At 39.0% G+C, this 12,394-nt stretch overlaps 1 long non-coding RNA gene across 1 annotated transcript in view; it reads left to right on the forward strand.

Annotated features, from left to right (window-relative positions):
* Window positions 1-12,114, forward strand: part of LOC130678846 (uncharacterized) — a 30,259-nt gene extending 18,145 nt beyond the window's left edge. Inside the window, exons 2-3 of the long non-coding RNA XR_008992081.1 lie at window positions 9,344-9,583; window positions 11,999-12,114. This is a non-coding gene — a long non-coding RNA (uncharacterized LOC130678846). The remainder of the gene's footprint in view (window positions 1-9,343; window positions 9,584-11,998) is intronic.
* The last annotated feature ends 280 nt before the right edge of the window (window positions 12,115-12,394 follow it).

Genomic DNA, 12,394 nt, shown 5'->3' on the forward strand with positions numbered 1-12,394 from the left:
TGGGCTGAGTGACCTGGGACAATATTGTCTACCTGTTCCTTCACTTGAGCAGCAAACTCTGTGTAATCCTTGCTCCTGTGGCAGCCCTCTCACTGTTGGGAAGTCTTTCAAAGTACCCAACTCTCTTTTGTCCCAGAGATGCCAGTTGGGTGAACCTGTTCTCCACTAGCAGTTGGAATCTGAGTCTCACTGAGTATTCCACCTGTCTTTGCTTTCTAACCTCTTTAATCTCCATAGCACCATGCAATGTGGATTTGTTCTCCTGGAGTAGATCTCCAGGGGTGGGTATTTAGCAGTCCTGGACTTCTACTTACTTCACACTCTTCTCTTCCTCCTGCCAGTGAGCTGGATTGGGGAGAGGTCTCAGTTTCCACCCAAATGCAGCTTTATTACTTTACCCTTTTCTGTGAGATCTTCTCTTTTCCCAGATATAGGCTGGCTGCTGCAATCTTCTTTCTGGTCACTCTTTTAGGATTAGTTGTATTTGCTGCATTTTCATATTATATGTGGTTTGGGGAGGAGATTTCTGCCTCAATTCTCACAACACCATCTTTTTCCACCCCCTATTGTTTCTTTTAATCGAATTTATTTATTATTTATAAAGCATCTACTTTGTGCTTGTCACTGCCCCAAATGCTGGGAATACTTTGGTGAGTAAAATAGACAAAGGTCCCTGCCTTCATGGAATTTATGGACTATAAAGGAAAGACATGTAATTAAGCACACACACATACAGTGCAATAGAGGAAACTAACTAAAGAAAGAAGACTGAAGAGTATCAGATGCATACATACATTTTGTATTTGCTTGTTAGGGGAGGTCTCACAAAGATGATGACATTTGAACAGAAACTCAAAGGGGTTGGTAACAAGCCCTGTGTCTATCTCAGGGGAAGAACATTCCAGTCAGGAGGTACATGTGCAAAGCCCCCGAGACAAGAACATGCCTACAGTGTTCAAAGCCATATTCTGGGCCATAAACTAAGTCTCAATAAATTGAAAGGATTCATGCAAAGTATGCTCTTGGACAGCAATTGAATTAAACTAAATTTAATAAGTAAAACTTAAAAACAGAAAGCATCTCTATATAATCCCAAAATACTTGGAAACTAAATAACACTTCTAAAGAACCCATGCATCAAAGAAATCAAAAGGGAAATTAGAGAGTATTTTAAACTGAATGAATTTGAAAACTCAATACTAAATTTTGTAAGATGCATTTAAATTGATAGAGCTAAAACACCACAAAATTGAAAGGTTTGAAATTACCTTAAGAAAAGAGAAATAAAAAAGCAAATAGAATCCAAAATAAGAAGAAAGTATGTGATAAAGATCAGAGTGGAAAATAATGAAACAGAAAGAGAAGTAATAGAGAAAATTAAAAATAAAAACATTTTCTTGAGAAAACAATAAAATTGATTAACCTCTCACAAGAGAGTTGAGAAAAAGAAGATACAAACTACTAATTTGCTGCTAATATAAAAAGAAAAAAATAAGGAAATATTATGAACAACTTTATGCCAATAAACACAACAATCTTGACAAAGTGCCAAATGTTGTTGAATAGCATGAGCAACCATAGCTCCAGGAGGAATACATAGATACTGAGTAGCCCTGTATCTGTTAAGAAATTAAATCTATTTTAAAATGCAATATATTTAAGAAGTTAAATGAAAATCCCTTCCACAAAGAAAATTCTAGCACCAGGTGATTTCATGGCAAATTCTACCATTTAAGCAATGTATTATACCTATTTTAAACAAACTTTTCGAGAAAATTGAAGAGGAGGTTATACTTCCTAACTCATCTCCTGAAGCCAGCACTACTATGATACCAAAACTAGGCAGAGATAGTAATGAAAACCAAAGACCAATGTACTGGTTACATAGATGTAACAATTTGTAACAGAACTTTGGGAAATGGAATGTGATAATGTATAAAGGAATAGTGGGATAAAAATGGAGTTGATTCCAGGAGTACGGTGTTGGACAAAGAGCAGGGAGGCCAGTGTGGCTGGACTGATGGAGCTAGGAAAGCAGGAGAGGATCTGAGAAGTGATGGGAACTAGATCGGGAGGCCAGAGTGAATGTTGATCACCTGACATAATTGGTTCTAATAACCCTGAACTAAATACTAATGGTGAGAACTTAAGGCCCCTTTACTGACAGACATAGAAGATTAGGAGTGAACACCACAGAGAGAAGTGTCAACCTAATTGTGAGGATTTGGACTTTTAATCTGAGTGAGCTCCCTGGGAAGCTATCACAGGGCTTTGAGCAGAGGAGTGAGATATCATCACTGGACTTGTTTTAAAAATCTGTTGTTGAGAACATATTTTAGTAGAGCAAGTGTAGAACCAGAGGGACCAAACAGTAATATGTAAATCAAAGTATTTTGTAAATTATAAACACATCAAATATTAATAATCAAAATTCCAGTAACTTTGTCACTTCTTAGTGGACCATTTCTGACAAACTGCCTTGTATATATTTCTTACAAATGAGAGTCTTTTGATGAAATACATTTTGGTGGGGAGGGCTCTCAGAGGAATGTGGGGAACCCTGCTTAGGTGTAGGGTAATCATTGAAGTGAGGTGGAGTTCACCAAACCTTTTAATACACGTCCATCAGTTTTATTGTCAGAAACAAAATGTCATGCTGAATGGAGGACCCTAGAATAATAAAGGCATTCCTTAATGTGATGTGATTGGTCCTGACTTGATTGTAATGCCAAAAATACACACTAGTTAACATTTTTCCAAAGAGCTGGTCTCCCTCGCAGCACCACCTGAACTTATTGTTCTCCTGACTGATGGGATCAGAGATCCCTTGCAGGGTTGAATTCTTGCTGTGCCAGAGCAAGCCAGCAGAAGCTCCATCCACTACTGGGCACAACAGAGCAATAAATTCCTAGGGCCTAAAGGTATTGGAAATGATATTTATCTGCAACAGCTGGAGACAATTTCTGTTTTCCAGGAAATGGAGAACCAGAAAGACATGAAAAAAGAGCCAAGACTATAACCAGGTAAATGGGATGAACAGTCAGGTCCAAGATGTAAAATAAAACACCAGAGGGTAACAATCCCATTTCCAGGAGGGATAGAGTCAGGATTGGGGCACGGACAAGGTAGTAGATATGAATTCATGATAACGTTTTCTTGTACAAAGGATTTGGAATATACTTGCGGGTGGGGCCAAATTTGTACTGAGTTGTTCAAAAAAATACATAATCTAACACATGCCTAATTTAGTGTTCTAGATCATAATGACTTGATTTGTTTTAGCACTCTTAACAATACAATGATGAGAGTATTAGATTCCTCTGTGGGCAGACAGGGAAGATTTTTTGGGGGAAGTAAATACCATGTAGAGAACTGTCAACCTCATCCACACATAAAGTCAGTTCTGCTGACACACAGATGTTCTCACAGCTAGACTCTGCAGTTTTTATTTAGCACACAGGCCTTCCACCTGGGAAAGTCCAGCTTGGCAGTGACATTTCCGTCCAGCTCACAAGTTATCTGTTGGCTGCTGTGTGCTTTAGAGTGATGTTTTCTAAAGCTCAGCATTCTTTGGAAAACAAAAGTGATGAGCCAAGTAACCCACACATGTCATATTGAAATCTTAGGAGGCAATTACTCCCACAAAACACACACACACAGCCAATTTTTAATATTGTTGAGTTTCACCAAATTCTATTAAATGACTTCAGAATGTTTGAAACATATCAAAAATTTCTCCAAAATTTTTAATTCAATATTTTTCCTATATAAATGCTTGTGAAATAGAAATGTTTTCCTTTATTCATTTATATACTCATTCAGTAAACATGTATTGAAGTCTACCATCAATATTTAGCACTCAGACCATTTATAATGATGAAAAATGTAGGTTCCTGCATTCAAGGACCTCAGTTTATTGAAGGATACAAGGAAGTATACACAAAGTGTTAGGGTTAAAGAGAAGGAAGTGAGCATTTGCTAGGGTCTTTGGAGACCAACAGAGAAAGTTATATATGACCTGGATCTTGATCAATTGGAAATAATTTATGAAGGGGAGAAGCAGAAAGAAGGACATTTCAGGCAGAGGGAGTAAAGTCTGAGGTATAAAAGAGCACATTAAGCCTTTAACCATCCTGAAGAGATCTTCTGCCTTCTAGTACCTTCCCCCAGTATCTAGCATCTACCCAGTGATTACTTTTAGCCTATTGACCTTGCAGTTATGGTTGAAATGATGTGACCATTTTATGCCTATTATGAAATTATGATGGTGATAATAATGATGACAAAATAAGATCTTGCTACAGAACTTTACCAAAGTGCCCACGTGGCCATGCCAACCAGTTATTTACTATATTAATAACCTGCTTCCTCTCTATTCCTAAACTCCTCCGTGTACTCTGAGGAGGAGCTAACAGGTATCATGGCTTTTCTTGAGCCTGAAAGAGTAAAGAAGCCTTTCTTCCTTGACTATTATGAAGACGTCACTTCTTCCAAAGTAAATTTATATATTTATATAAGTAATTCCTGTCAAAATTTCAGTAATGTACACAAACATTACTAAATTTTACTAGAATAAATTAGGAAAGTAATAGAGATAAAATAAAATGTGCCAAAACTGTGATTGGACTAATCCTATCAGATATAACTATTATAATATATTCTAGAGCCTGTGAAATAAAAGCAATTAATTACTAAACTAAAAATAAACAGAATGCATAGCCCAGAACTAGAACCTATCCTATGATAGCACAATAGTATTCAGTAAAGCAGACACTATTAATCAATGAGAAAGTGAAGGTTTAATCAGTAAGTGTTGTCTGGGTGATCAGTTAGCAATTTGGAAAAAAATCTATTTAGAGTCTCACGTCATTTCACACACCAAAATAAATTATAGATAAATTAAGGAAGTAAACATGAAAAACAACAGAAGTTAGTTGAAAAAAAAAGAAGGAAAATGGGTATCAAATATCTAGAGGCAAAAGTATTTACTAAGCTAATAAATGATAAAAGACATAAGGGAGAAAATTAAAGATTATATTATATATATATATATTATATAAAACAGCAATATGTAAATTCTAAAGATTTGAGAGTAGTATCAAATTGTGGAAATGACTTCAGAAAGTATTAAAAGCATTAATACCTTTACTGTATTATGAGCTTGTATTACTTGATCAATAACTACACAGAAAATAAAAATGGGGAAGTAGGAATAAACACAAAATTATCTAAATACAACAGGGAAACTAAAAACAACTGTTTTTATTGATTATAATGAATCAATAAACAAGACATTCACTATTACAAATAGAAACACAAAATAAAACAATGCTGAGGTACTGTTTTGCTGATATAAGTACTAGTTTTTTAACTAATAGTGTTGAATGCAGATGCAGAGATGGTACAGTAGAGAATCTCTGTGTCTGGATAATGGGGCTGTCATTGCTTTTATCCTCTTGATTTTTAAAAAATGCCATAATGACATTACTTTTACAATTGAAAAAAATAAACATGACAACACATACCGATAATAATTAAGAAAAATATCTTCCCCAAACTGGGATGATGTATAATCCCAAACAATGGGCCAGCAAGCATCAGAACCCTCACTGCCTGGGAGCGATAGGATCTCTCCATGAAGAAGGGTGGTTTCCATCCATCAGCATCTGCTGAGGCAGCAGAGGAAAGAAATACCATTAGCTTAAAATGCTTAATAACAAAATAGGTGTTTTTATATAGCCATCATGAGTCACAGCCAGAATTATTTTTGTGAGAAAAGAGCGTACAAATAGCTGAAACATGTACACCCAGCAGAAATAGATGCGACAGAACTCTAGGCAATGTGATTGAAGAAAAAGTGTGACTGAATCACTAGAAACTTTGCCTAGAGGGGGATCCTTTGTGTGATAAGAGCTTCAGAAAACTGTATCATCTATTTCTCTTCTTTAAAAAGGAAGTTCAGGCAGGCATTTGAGTTTACTTCAGTACGATTTTAAATCCTTGTAAAATAACTCCACCTGTACACAATTTGTTGCTGGTTGGAGGGAAAGGGATGTTACAGGAGTGATTCTTTGCAGCTCACTGAAATCTAGGTGAATGAATCGGTAATGATAGATGGTGAATACAGTGTGCTGATGGGACAAAGGGCCAGGAAGTTCAGGCCCGGGGTCAGGAAGAGACATGTCATGAAGGGTCCCAGAAAACTCCACATGCTAATTCATTACCTGGGCTAAAAACCGTTCGTGGGTTTCCCTTTGTTCCTTCAGCTTATATAAAACATGTAGGAAATAAAATCAAAGTCATTCTGTTGAAACTAGCTCACAAAATAGTTGAGTCAACTACTGAATCAATTCACATCACTCTTTGCAAAAACCTATTTAGATACTGCTGTCTTATGAAAATGTTTGTAGAATGTATGACTATCAGGATCAAATCACTATAATCCTGATAATACTGGGGAATGAGGAGTATAGGGGTGGCCTCCCAGTACCTAATCTGACTTATTAAATCAGTCCTATAAAATTGAAATAAACCTTCCTTCCCCAGCTTCTGTCCAACTGGTAGGATACGTGGAGGACTTGCAAGCCTGGGGGTCCTCACGCACCAGCTGCTGGGTTTTGTCTTCTGCTGACCAGAGGGGTTTCCAGTTCAAGAGTTTGATGTCTTGGACAGGGAGCAAGAGGACCCAGTCGCAAAGGCTTGTGAATTGATTTCCTTGCTTCCCTCAGGGGTTGGGAAGGTGCTTTAGGAACGCTGATAATAAAGAAAAAGAGTGAAACTAATTTGAATTTGACTGTAGGAGGGTTTTCATTTTCTATGTCCTTTCTGTATGTAGCTCAGGGTTCAAAGAGGAACCACAAAAATTTTCCAACAAAGCTAAAGGAGGATTGAAACAACACTAAAAAATATCAGAACAAACAAGAGTTTACCTAAGTGGCTTGATATAAATAAATAAATGGAAAATCATATTTTCCTTTAGAGGAGCAGTAACAAGTTAGAAAACAAAAAGAGAAAATCCTCCAAAATAGTGGAGGCAGGAGTATAGAAAATCTGTAAGATTATACTGAGGAACAGTTAACAGAAAAACACTTTTATGAAATTATCAATCCTGCCCAAACTAATGAATATTTAATGGACTTTCAATCACGTGGACATACTTTTGGTGTTTAAAAACAAGATGAAATTGTAAATTACTGTGAAAATAAATATAGGAGATTGCCTATTTATTTTTATAAAGAATAAAATTGAGCAACGCAAAGTGGGATGAATACTTAGAATATGGCTATTAAAACTGTCTACAGAGTGCGATGGTCAGACGAGTGCAATACTACTAAAGGAAGGGACAAATCCATAGCATCCAGAAAAATATTCAATTATCTGTGCTAACTTGATATATGACACAATTAACATTTTCAATTTAGTGGGGAAAGCTCAGTCTATTTAATAAAGGTTGCTATGATTGTTGAAGAGGAAAACAAAGTTTAATTGTTTAATCTCTATCTCACAATTAAATACAAAAACTTATTTATATATGAAGTAAATATATGTACATATGTGTGTATAAAGTTTAAATATATGTTATTTGTTTTTCTACTAGAATCTTCTGACTTTTTCATTAGTATATAGTCTTCTCTCACTCTTGTTTAATGGCCTTTGAATGTAACAATTTATTTAAATACCTTTTTTTGGACATATGGCTTGTTTCCAGTGTTTTAGGATACTTTCACAGAAGTACAATTACTAGTCAAAAAGATATAAGCATTTAAAATATTCCTAGTTATTGCTAAACATCTGGCACAAAATTCTAGAAGAAATTCCTCATTTCATAAGGAATTATTTTCGAGCTGATTCTTGAATTCCTTAACTGTCCGCTACTGTACTTGGTCAAGGTAACAAGATCAAGATCAATGTCTGCCCTCATGGCTCCCCCACAGCCAATGGCTAGCTCATATGGAACACAAAGGTCAGACTATCTTAAGTCATATCATGATGATTCTGCTGTACCATTTATGATGAGTTGCAGATTCATTAATTTAGTGGAAACAAAAATAATTGCTTCATAAGCCTTTTGGAAATTCCTCATGGCAGTGTATTCATAAGGCAGTGACCTTGTCTTCAGCCATTTCAACCTCTCAATTTTTCTGAGACTTTCAGTACCTACCTGTTGTGCTTTTGTCTTGCCAATTGGTTTCAGCCCCAGGCAAGTTCACTATGGATGCAATGTGCCCAAAGAAATGACAGTAGAATGTTCTTGGGGTGAAAGGGTTATACCCAACTTTATTTCCACAGTGGCAGGTCAGTCACTAAAATCCCATCCACTCAGAGCGAGTCTGCATGCAGCAAGCCTGTCTCTACCTGCACAACTCTCCCAGTCTCTGTCCTCAGCACTGCCCCCACTCCAGCCTCTGCTCTGCTCTCCTGCATCCTTGCAGCTGTGCCACCATGTCACCTGGAGCACTGGGTGGAGCTCTTTATACAGAGTCAATAACAATCTGCTGCCCACATGTGTGTAGTGAGCTAGCCAACCAGGGCAAGGTGAGAATCCTGGCCACAGGAGCCTTCACTTTATTCACAGCCTTTAATCTCAGAACATGTGTGTTTTTCCTCTTAGTTATTTCCTTATACATGTCACGATGGAGCAGGGATGTCAGAGGCAGGAGTGATTACATTGTCACAAAGATATCACTTTTCCTTCCAATGCTGGAGGCAGAGATAGGAGTGAACCCTGGTGTCAGTCTCAGAGACACGAGATTTGTAGCTACAGGTTTTTAAAGCTCATGGTAGAAAATGAAAACAGGGAAATGGCATGGCAGATGAATGCATTTGGGGTGTTTTACAAAATAGAGCAAGAATAAATCACTTAGTCTTTCAGAACAGATGCATCTGGAAATAGTTCAGTCCTCAGGGCCAGTGTGATCACAGTAACTTGTTTTTCCCACAAGTCTCGAGCCTATATATATTTTATCAAAATAAATAAATAAACTTGGGAGGAGTCCAAATGACCAATCTTAAAAGAGTAATATAGGAATAATGTTTATACTGCTTAATAAATTCTTATTTCTCTAAACTGATAGGCCAGCGTTGCCTGCATCAGAGCTGCTTGTATCAGAATCACTCTGGAGGTGTCCTTAAACAACCAAATAATTTCCTTAATCATGAGGGAGTCTTCATCTAAGAGAATCTCCCCAGTAATCTAGATTCACAATGAAGTTAAAAACAGTGGTTTTGCTCTTAGCAACGAAGACTGCAAAGGCAGAAGCTTGGGAAACGGTATCCTGATCTAAAAAACTTTAATGGGTGTCTTGCTGCCTCTTTGACTTTTGGGCCTGTCTTTCTCTGTCAGCTGACAAGGCAGCAGGTGACAGCTGTGATTCCAGAGAAGACCCCCTCCCAGAGCATACCCTTGATAGCTGCCTCCTCATCTGCACCCCTTCTCCTGACTCCCACCCACCAAGCCAGTGTGCTAAACCTCATCAGAGTCTCCTAATGCTCCGCATGGGGTGGAAAAGCAGAGGAGCAAAGCTGGAGGTCACGGCTGGGAGGCCCCACAGGTTTGCAGCTCCTCCTGGTTGAGGTAACTTAGGTGTGTTTCAACATTTCTTGTTTCTTTTTCTTTGATGTGACATAGAAAACTGGGATGCCCACAGATAAAGAAAGTAACTGGGAAATATTGGAAACAATATTGATTATGGACTTGGGACTGGTAACTTCTCAACTCTCCATCTCCATTGTTGGTAAAGCTCTTCACTGCACACGCTTTCCAGGAATGTTTTGGAAGCTGAGCCTGAGAGGAAGGGCTTTCCAGTCATGCTTCCAAAGTCTTTGCAGGTGACCAAGCACATAACTCCTGTATGTATTGCCCCCATTCATCTTGAGCATCTTTGTTTTGCATGTTAGCCTTCTGTTTCAGGCTGTATTTAAAGGGTTCTGCTGCACACACCTCATCCGGGTTTTGAAAACCATTTAGGGTTCAGGAGTCACAGTCCTAGTCCAAGTAACCATACCAACCCCACACCATATTTATTGTGTGACTCTATCTAAGCCAAAGCACTGTTTTATATGGTAGGATTTCTTCTCTTAAAAAAATAGAGAAGATGTGCTTTCTTCCTCACAGGATAAGTGAGATGGTGAAGTTACTCAGAAATAAATGCAGCCTATTAGGTGTTATAACCACACACCAATAGATTTATTGTAGATTGTAGTTTCAGTGTTAGGATTTTTGAACCCCATTTGCTTAGCTGACTAATCTACCCCCGTGGTAAAACTGGTTCTTACATTATTCCTACTTGGAGCAGAAGTGGAAAGAGGAGGTATTCTTTAGCTGATGCATTCACTGATCATTTTTTAAAAGATACTTCTGGTTAACTGTGTAGAGGACTAGATTGGGGTGGGTGGTGAGACAAGTCTAGCAATGGGAGAACTGTCAGGCAGCTAGGGCCCTAACGCAGAGAAGAGGTAAAAACCCACTTCGCAAAATAAATTTATGAAAGTAAACAAGTCTCCCATGGATGTTAAACAGCTCCACTTCACAGCACTGAAGGAGAGGGCGAATAGGGTAGCCCATAGACTGGAACAAGACTGTCTTGGTTCAGATTCTACCTTTGACCATAGTAGCTCCTTGGACAAGTTACTTGATTATTGTATCTCTGTTTTCTTATATTTAAAGAGATCCAAAAAGTATGACCCATCTCAGAGGATTGTCAGGAATAAAGGAGTAAGTATTATGTGAAGTGTTTAGAATAGTTCCTACCAGGCTACAAGAGCTGATTGTTTTTTGCCTGGTACATAAAGGATCTAAATGGGGCCATGGGGCTTGGGACCCCTAGAGGGCAGCAGAGGAATAAGAACAGAAGTGGAAGCACACAGTGCCAGATTCACATTAGTTAAGATGCTGAGAAAAGGAAAAACAAAACAAAACAGAAGGCTTCTGTGAATCATCAAAAGAGAGGCTGAGCTCAGGGTCATTTATAGCCTGCTATTTGTTCTTGCTAATAGTTCAAGACACTAGCATAGACAAAGTCAGTGACTCGAGCAAGTCTAGTAATGTGAAGGATCCAGGCATTCATGTGAGAATACACTTCCCAGAGAGCTCTGTCCCACGGCCAGCAAGTTGATGCTGCTGTTGGCTGGGAGCTCAGCTGAGGCCCACTTTTTCTGGGCTTCTCAGTGCAATCAAACACGCTTCCTACATTTGGAGAATTCTCCACCTCCTTTGCAGCTAGGACACTGGGCTGTCACACAGACCCCAACAATTACACACACCTGACCAGGGTTTGAATCAGAAGCATGTGTTGCAGAGAAACAAGTGCCACCTGGGGTCTGTTCTGGTAAGAATGGCAGCAGATAACTGAGTTTCTAGAGGGAAGGGTGGCCAAAGTCACACATCAGCCCAGACTCAGCACCATCCATGAGTCTACGCCCAGCAGAGGCAGCAGAGACGTTTCCGCTGCACTTCTCTGGGGCCTGGCTAGGGAGCCTCCCAGCCTGATTTCTGGCCTCCTGGAAAATCTTATATTCTTAATAAATTCCTTAATCTTAATAAATTTATTTTCTGCTCACCCTAGATTTCAATTATTTGCAACTGAAGACTCTGCCTCAGACAGGTGGGGCATTTATTCCTAGTTTACCCACCGAGCAGGCCTGACATCTCTGGAGAACGGAGCTGGAAGCCAGGATAGCAGGAATCAGTTTAACAAACAATTTCTGAGACTCAGAGTCTGCACAGTTTCCCCCCCCCAGGAGACCACGTTCTACGTCAAGCAGGAAACTAATCCCTCACCCACTTTTCTCTGGAACACAGCAGAGTCCTAGAGCCAGGGAAGCTCCAGAGAAAAAGTCTTCAAACTGGTAGAGGTCTGAATTCTTTAATGGCAGCAACACAGAAACAAACCCCTTATGAGCCAGATAAAAGTGGACTGCTTCAGTCAAGGCGGGACTTGGGGCTTCTCCTGTGGTCGCTGGGGGCACTTATGGATCACTGTGCCCACCTTGAAATCAGTCTGCAGGAACCAATGGTGGGGCCTGGCAGGAGGATCACCGAGCCTGTGACACCCAGGAGATCATGGAGAAGCTCCTGAGAGTGCACCTGGCAGATGCCGGAAAGGTAGCAGGTCCCAGGTGAGCAGATTTATCTCTGAACACATTTCCTGAAGGCTTCCAAAAGGCTGGTGGGGAGGAAACTTTGCAGAAACTTCGGGCCTTGCATCAGGCAGTGTGGACAATTAGCCAGCAGGATTTGAATATTGCATAATTCATGTCTTTTCTAGCATGGTCTAGTAAAACATGGGCAATTTTGGTTGCACACCTGTTTACTCAGTTCTGTCTTACCACTGGTACATTATGCATATCCACATTATTTAAATTGCCTTAACCTTAGTAAATTTGTTTGCTAATT

This window comes from Manis pentadactyla, chromosome 10 (genome assembly GCF_030020395.1).
Source record: "Manis pentadactyla isolate mManPen7 chromosome 10, mManPen7.hap1, whole genome shotgun sequence".
In the NCBI taxonomy this organism is placed as follows: domain Eukaryota; kingdom Metazoa; phylum Chordata; class Mammalia; order Pholidota; family Manidae; genus Manis; species Manis pentadactyla.